At 30.8% G+C, this 7,152-nt stretch overlaps 1 protein-coding gene across 1 annotated transcript in view; it reads right to left on the bottom strand.

The window, feature by feature from the left end:
* The window catches only part of mEFG1 (mitochondrial translation elongation factor G 1), a 92,523-nt gene that overhangs the window by 1,810 nt on the left and 83,561 nt on the right, over positions 1-7,152 (bottom strand). The gene's annotated exons all lie outside the window — the stretch shown is intronic.

Genomic DNA, 7,152 nt, shown 5'->3' with positions numbered 1-7,152 from the left:
TGCCATCTTTTCTTCAAATTTTCATAAGGTTTTCCTCAAGAGTTGTCAGAAAATGGACATGATTTTATAAAAGTTATGAATTATATTGTAATAGAGTGTTATGTAAATTCTAATCATTCTGGGACCATATTTTGACAATTAATTTCTCAAAAAATATGTTTTTATGAATTCATATTTTTTATATAATTTGATAATTGAATTTTTATTAATTTTATTGGTTTTCACATAGTATTAATTGAATGTGGTCCCCGAAAGTAGATTTTTTAGTTCCAAAGAGGTTGAGAAACACTGACTCTAGGCCAGCGTGTGTGCCCAAATTATTTATTATCTCTTTAACTTATATTGCAGTTCCTGAATGGAATAAGATTGTTGATAATATACAGAAAACAGTCAATGATAAGAATTTACCATATATGAAAACTGGAAAGAGCAAACTTAAAAGATTCAAACCTGAGATACGCATCAGCCTCCAGGACGTGGAGAAATATTCCACCGTGGTAAATATTCTGGGCAGGATATCGGCTTTATGTATTAAGTCGAAAGTTATATTAACATCCGTTATATTAAAATCAATGATTTGATAACATGTATTCGAAGATCAAAAACCAGCATATCTCTTCAACAATGTGAAGATTTTACCAACGAATTTCTCAGAACACAGCGCATCAGTCAAGGTGCGTCTGTAGAAATAGCATGCAAAACACGATTGAAGGCCGGAAAAAAAGCTGACATGGATGTATCATTTGCTTCTGCTCAACTGTATAATGACGAACTGGATTATATAGTTAAAGGAGAATTCGAAAAGCTGAAAGATTGTGTTGATGTTCAATTGACTGCGGTTGAAAAAAGGGTAATCGTAGCGGCTATTGGCTTAAGACAGGGACATTGGTATTCTTGTCCAAATGGACACATTTACTGCATAGGGGAATGCGGGAGAGCCATGCAAAAAGCAGTTTGTCCCGAGTGCAAAGAGGCAATAGGAGGAACACAACACAGACTTGTCAGTAACAATAGACCCGAACCAGAAATGCACAGAGCAACACATAGCGCATGGTCTGATGCGGCGCAACTCGGTAACTATGACCTACATTAAGTTATGTCAAATCATTAAAAAATTATTTCTACATACTTACTTAACACCCACTTATGGTAATATTTTCTTTCATGAATATAAATATTATAATAAAACACAAAATTTGAATGTTCGCTTTGGTGGTTAGTTTTTTTTTTTTATCAAACTACCCACTCTTGAGATGCCAAATTTTATAAATAAAATTAGAAAATTAAAAAAAAAATTAAAAATAAATAATGAATAATATTTTTTTTAATTTCTAAAGGATCTCATTTACAATGTTAGGTATATAATATTATTTGTTTGGCGAAACTTTAAATTTTCAAATGGCCATACCTCTGAACAGGGAACTCAGAAATATAGGGAACTGAAATACCCAACCGGTAAGGCTACGCAAGCAACCGATCTCGAGTAAGGTAAACTTAAACCGCGTGTTCAGAAAACGTCACTCTAAACTTGTGCGTCGGTCTGACAACTGCCTCAGTGCTCTCGGTTTTATGTTAATTTAAAATTGAAAATGGCAATATGTTCAGTAAAAGGTTGTAGTAGCGATACAAATATGAAAAATAAAACAAATAGCGCAACTACATTTCACAAGAAAGCATATTTTTGTTGTTATTTTGAATATATATGTCAATATCTTAACATGAATTAAAATTAATTTTACGCGTGGTATTTGACGACGCACAAACAATATTGGGTGTATTTGGAAAGTGCGACGCACACCATTGTATGCATATAATACGTGTGTTTTGTTTGAATAACAGGGCCGCATTTCAGACAGGGAATATTAGATAATATTTATTATAATCAATTATAACTGTTTTGTTTATAATAATGATTTATACAGTTGCGTATGCAATATGCATAGGTAAATGTGCATTTATTTAATGTCAATATTCATTTTAATCACAAAATGAAGAGATAAACACACAAATTACAAAGTTTAACGGTTTCAAATATTTTATGAATAATTAATGATATTATACTAAGAATTGACTTTTGGCATAACAGATTTCCACGGGATCAAGATCAAGATCATGTTAGGTTAGTATTGTTATAGTTATATAGTAAAATATTTACTGTAGAAAATTATATTTGAATTAGATGTCGATGGTCTGAATGTTACTTTCTATTATCAAGAAATAACGTAAACACATAAGTATTGTATACATATATAATGTTTATAAAGGGGCTGTATTATTTTTTATAATTATTATTTGTTTCTTTATTAAACACCATAACAGGCCGTGAAGCCCAATAATAGTGGTAAAACTCCCAGGCTTAAGGAATTTACATATTAGATTATGTAAATATATTTTGACTTCACCGGGATCGAACCCAGAACTCATCATCTGGGATGGAAGGCCAGTACCTTACGCACTGCCGCCGATTATGAATTAAAAAAAAACACATGGCTAGCTATATTATTTCAAATTTTAAAACTACGTCGACATACCTAATCTCCGTCGGCATTTTGACATAGCCATGATCTTTTTATCATTCCAAATAGGTACCTTGTTTTGGATATCCATCTCGACTACCATAAGCAGACACAAAACCTTGTAATTGCTGACTATCACTTTATTTTGAACTCATTAAATGTTTCAGTTATGTATTATTGCTCACCGTAGATGTATTGTGTACCTACCTATATTTAGTCGGAAGGGAAGTGATAATGCCATGTTTAGAGAGATCTTCCATTATACATGCGACAGAAAAATCAAAAAAGTTGATATTTGGTTTTTCTCCCTGTCTCGATTGAATAAATCGTGTATAATATTTTCTTATTTACGTCCGTACCGTCGTTTTTCATATTTGTATACGAAAAATGAATAGCGTGTTAATAGATCTAGAGCTTCCAACCCTGTTTTTACTGAAACCTGCTAACTGGGTAACCGCGGATATGTAAACTAACCGAAAACCGGGTTATTATTATATAATTATTAGTAGGTATATGAACTAAAGAGACAAACCGCGAAAATAACATGTGAAAGCTTTTTCAAAAACGTCGCGTCGTAACAAATAATCAACAACTCAGTCTTCACTCAAGTAATAAAATCGCCTGCCTAAATTACTTTATTACTTACTTACCCTTTAAATGGCTTACTTTTATTGTTATTGATATAGTGTGAGACAAATTCCATAGAATAAATAATAGCGCGGCGGTCTTTAAGGATTACGCGTGGCTTAGATATCCACGGCAAATCTATAGAGCTGTGGGATATCGACAACTGCTTTGGGTTTTTTGCTTAATCCCCTAAATTGAGTAGGTACACGTCTTGTCTTGCCCGTAAATAATTTTGTTTGTATACAAATATATTGTAAATAATGTAAATAAGCAAACTAACCGCTAACTGGATAGTAAGTAATTTTCCTCTGGTTAATAATAATTGGAAGCCCTACATGGGTCCCATCATTATTGTTTATTAGATTGATTTTTTCAACCCACACCATTAATAAAATGTGTGTTTGATGGATGACAGTAAGTTAGGTATAAGACAAAATGTATGCTTTCTGTTAATATATTATTATAAATGCGATTAATGTTATACCTATATAGAATTACCTGTTGTATGTAAATATTGCTGTACTTATCTTGTTATTACTTAATCTTATATATTATGTGACGTATAAGTTGAATGGGATTTTTATAATTATATTTAATATTTTTCATAATTATTCTGTACAATGTGTTATTTATGTTCATTCATTTCATATAAATATACTTTCTAAAAAACCAAATTAATATCCTTTTTTTAATTTCTAGAAAGTATATTCCTAATTGTGTGTGAAATTAATAAGTATGTATGTTAATTTAAAAACGCGTTAAAACACTAATATTAGTAATATGTAAGTATTTAAAATATGTTTCGTATTAAGTCTTTCTACTGAAAGTAGTCATCAATAATGCGGCTCTGTGCGTGCTACGAAGGTCATTTTTTTTGCGTCCACACATTTACTCACACTACTAAAATCCTGCTTCACTTTCAAACGTTTGTAGAATAGGAGATCGGAGTTCTATTTATTTTCTTTTCTGTTCCTCTGAATATTGCAGATATGAGGCTACCATTTGCAAATACCTACGGCTAGTCCCAAAAATATATTTTGCGGCAAAATGCAATAAACTGTTTTACAGACTAATTATTTGTATGATGTTTTAGTTCATTTTTTGTGTAGTATATTTAAAATAGAAAACAAAGGGAAACTTATTCATTGAAATTAATAAAGAATACGTCATGTATATTAAATTTAATGTTTGTATCAAGCCGGGTTTGAATATGAAAGTTGGATTGAGCCGTTTTGAAATTTGGATTAAATCATCTGGATTATGGAATAAACCACATTTGATCTGATTTAATATTTTGTATGTAATAAAGCCGATTTTCTTAAAATGTATTTTTCTTTACAAAATGTTATTCAAGATTAATTGTTCAACAGTATTGGAACAAGCAGTGTTTGCTAATAGTAGAGTCATAATATGGTATATTCACGACCAAAGTGATATTACATTTCACTAAACATTAACTTTATTATAAGATTAGAACGATATAACTACATGCATCAAGTTAGTGGTGCACAATCTATTTGAAACAACGGCCAATTCATCCATTTTCTAATTTTTCACGGGCCGCAGTGGGTAAAATTGTTGAAAATAATGATATATTAAATTTATAGGTACTAAACGAGACATACATTTTTTTTATTATCTGTTACATATCAGCTCGAATTAATCTACACTCTGCATTACATACTTATGTATTTGCACAATAGGACTTAGTACTTATATAGGAAATTATAATTTTATCGTATTATATCAATATGTTGTATGAATGTTTAATTTCATCTAGCAGGAACTGTCAGTATATTGGTAGTCTATGTTTTATCATGGCACCCACCATCGATCGGAATAAAAAAATCCTCAAAAGTATGTTTGGCTATACTTTTAGCATTCTCAATTTCAAATAGACAAGTCAATCGTAGAAAGTCTATCGAAGACAACGATCATCTAATTTATTTCATATTAGCTGACATCTGTGGTAGGTACTGCCAATACTGATGGTCAAATATCAACATATTCAAATATTCTTCAGTTCATTCCACTCTTTACAAATGATAAATATTTTTTTTGATACGACAGTGACAGTAAGTAATAATGATTGTGTACGGCTAGCTTTAGGATAGCAGAAAAATACTGCTGGCTCGTTAACTTATCTCCCTTTGAATGGTGGTCAGCGTACATACCCAATTTAAGATTTTTACTTACTTCTCATCTAGTAATGGATTACAATGATGTTGCGAATTACTATCATGCCAAACTCTAAAAAAAAATAGTTAAAAGAGTGCTAACTAGCTTTATTGTTTTTCAGCTAGTTTAGAGAACCAGTGATAAGCAACCTGCTCTGAAAATATATGGCCAAGTATTTACTATTTTCTTTTTGCATAGATAAATAAATTCTTCAAATTATTTTCTCCATGATAAGACAATATTTCACTATTTTTACTTATCCCGAATGTATCGAAGATGGTTTTTTTTTTCGATGATTTCGGAGAGTTATTCAACTTTCAATTAATTGTAGGATTTTTTCTTGTCACATTCACTCCTATTTGACATTTTCAGATGGTGACTTTTTTGTTATTTAATTTGGCTCTTGTGATAAGAATGATTACTCATCGCCGGTTTCAAGTATTATTTCTTTATTATACCATTTTTTCTAACTGTAATTTAAATATACTTCCCATAATTATAGCATTTTAACTTCATTCAAATTGACTGCTTTGTTATTTTGTATTAAAATTATAAATAATTAAAGGTAATAAATAGATTTTAAAATTTGAACTATTTTAAGGCTTCGTATATTTATTTCATGAAAGTGTATCCTCTGTGCATAGTCCACTCTCTTGTTTGAATTTTGAAACTATGCATCCATCCTAATAGAGTAGGGGTGCACCAAAGAAGTAGTTAGTAGCCTAAATGTATGAAATTGAAGCAAAAAAGGGACCCTTTCTCTACTGATTAAGTTAGCCACAAGTGATTTCACATTACAGTTTCATTTGAATCAAATTCTATTAGGTATGACATGTATTTACCAATTTACAGGGCCGCCCTCGTGGAGAGATCATTCATTTCATGTACACAGTAAATACTAATACATTGATCATTATTTTTAGGATAAATAATCAGATTCAAATTGAACGAGTATGAGCCGCCATTTTTTCTTCGGGGCTGCCATCAGAAAACAAAAATAATGAACTTGTCACTATACTACCTTCTACCTAGAGTCCAAATTCTTTGGAGTACACCTTTGTTAGATGGATACCCATACATACGTAATATAATAATATTATTTTATTAATATAATGATTTTCAATATATTTATGTTTTTTTAATTTCTTAAAAAGTTATGTATTCATTCAAAAAGTGCCTTTGTAATTCATTCATGTAATATGTCGTTAAAATTAAATAAAAAGATGTTTTATTTACTTACAAAATATATGACAAAAGCCACGTATCTCGTAATTGAGTCGCTTAGTTGTTCAACCTAATCTGGGCGATTTTTGAGTAAAATTAGTTTTGAATGTACCTATTTATGTGCTATATTGATAGGTCTACTAGCTTTAAGAGGTGTAATTTTTTAATTCCATCCTGTTTCGATAAAAAATCAAAATGAATATTGACTTGAGTCACCAAACCCGCTCTATAATAACTAAAAGGTTACTAAATCCGCTCTACATAGCCGACCAATCAGACGTCGCGATTTCCATAAGGTTAAATCGCTATACAAACGTTACCACTACTATCATCGACATCATCATAAATGCACAAAATAGTTTTTCATAATTTAGTCGAAACTCAAAAAAACCTCCAGATCAGGCTTAGCGACTAAGCGACTCAATTACCAACTTATGGTAATTTCACTAAAGACTGCATATTTATATCATGTAAAATTGAAAAGAACAATAATAATTTGTGAATATCAGATTTTATTTGTAAGTCAGAATGGGCAGGCTTTCAGGTCCCACTGGACCCACCCCGAGATATGGAAAAAAATACAAATTATTTAGGTAAATGGCACATT

The sequence above is a fragment of the Rhyacophila brunnea genome, unplaced genomic scaffold, assembly GCF_057557595.1.
Source record: "Rhyacophila brunnea isolate RB1 unplaced genomic scaffold, BYU_Rbru_1.0 scaffold_5, whole genome shotgun sequence".
NCBI classification, from domain to species: Eukaryota; Metazoa; Arthropoda; class Insecta; order Trichoptera; family Rhyacophilidae; genus Rhyacophila; species Rhyacophila brunnea.
The sequence above is the reverse complement of the archived record's forward strand: the minus strand, read 5'-3'. Positions and strand labels throughout refer to the sequence as shown.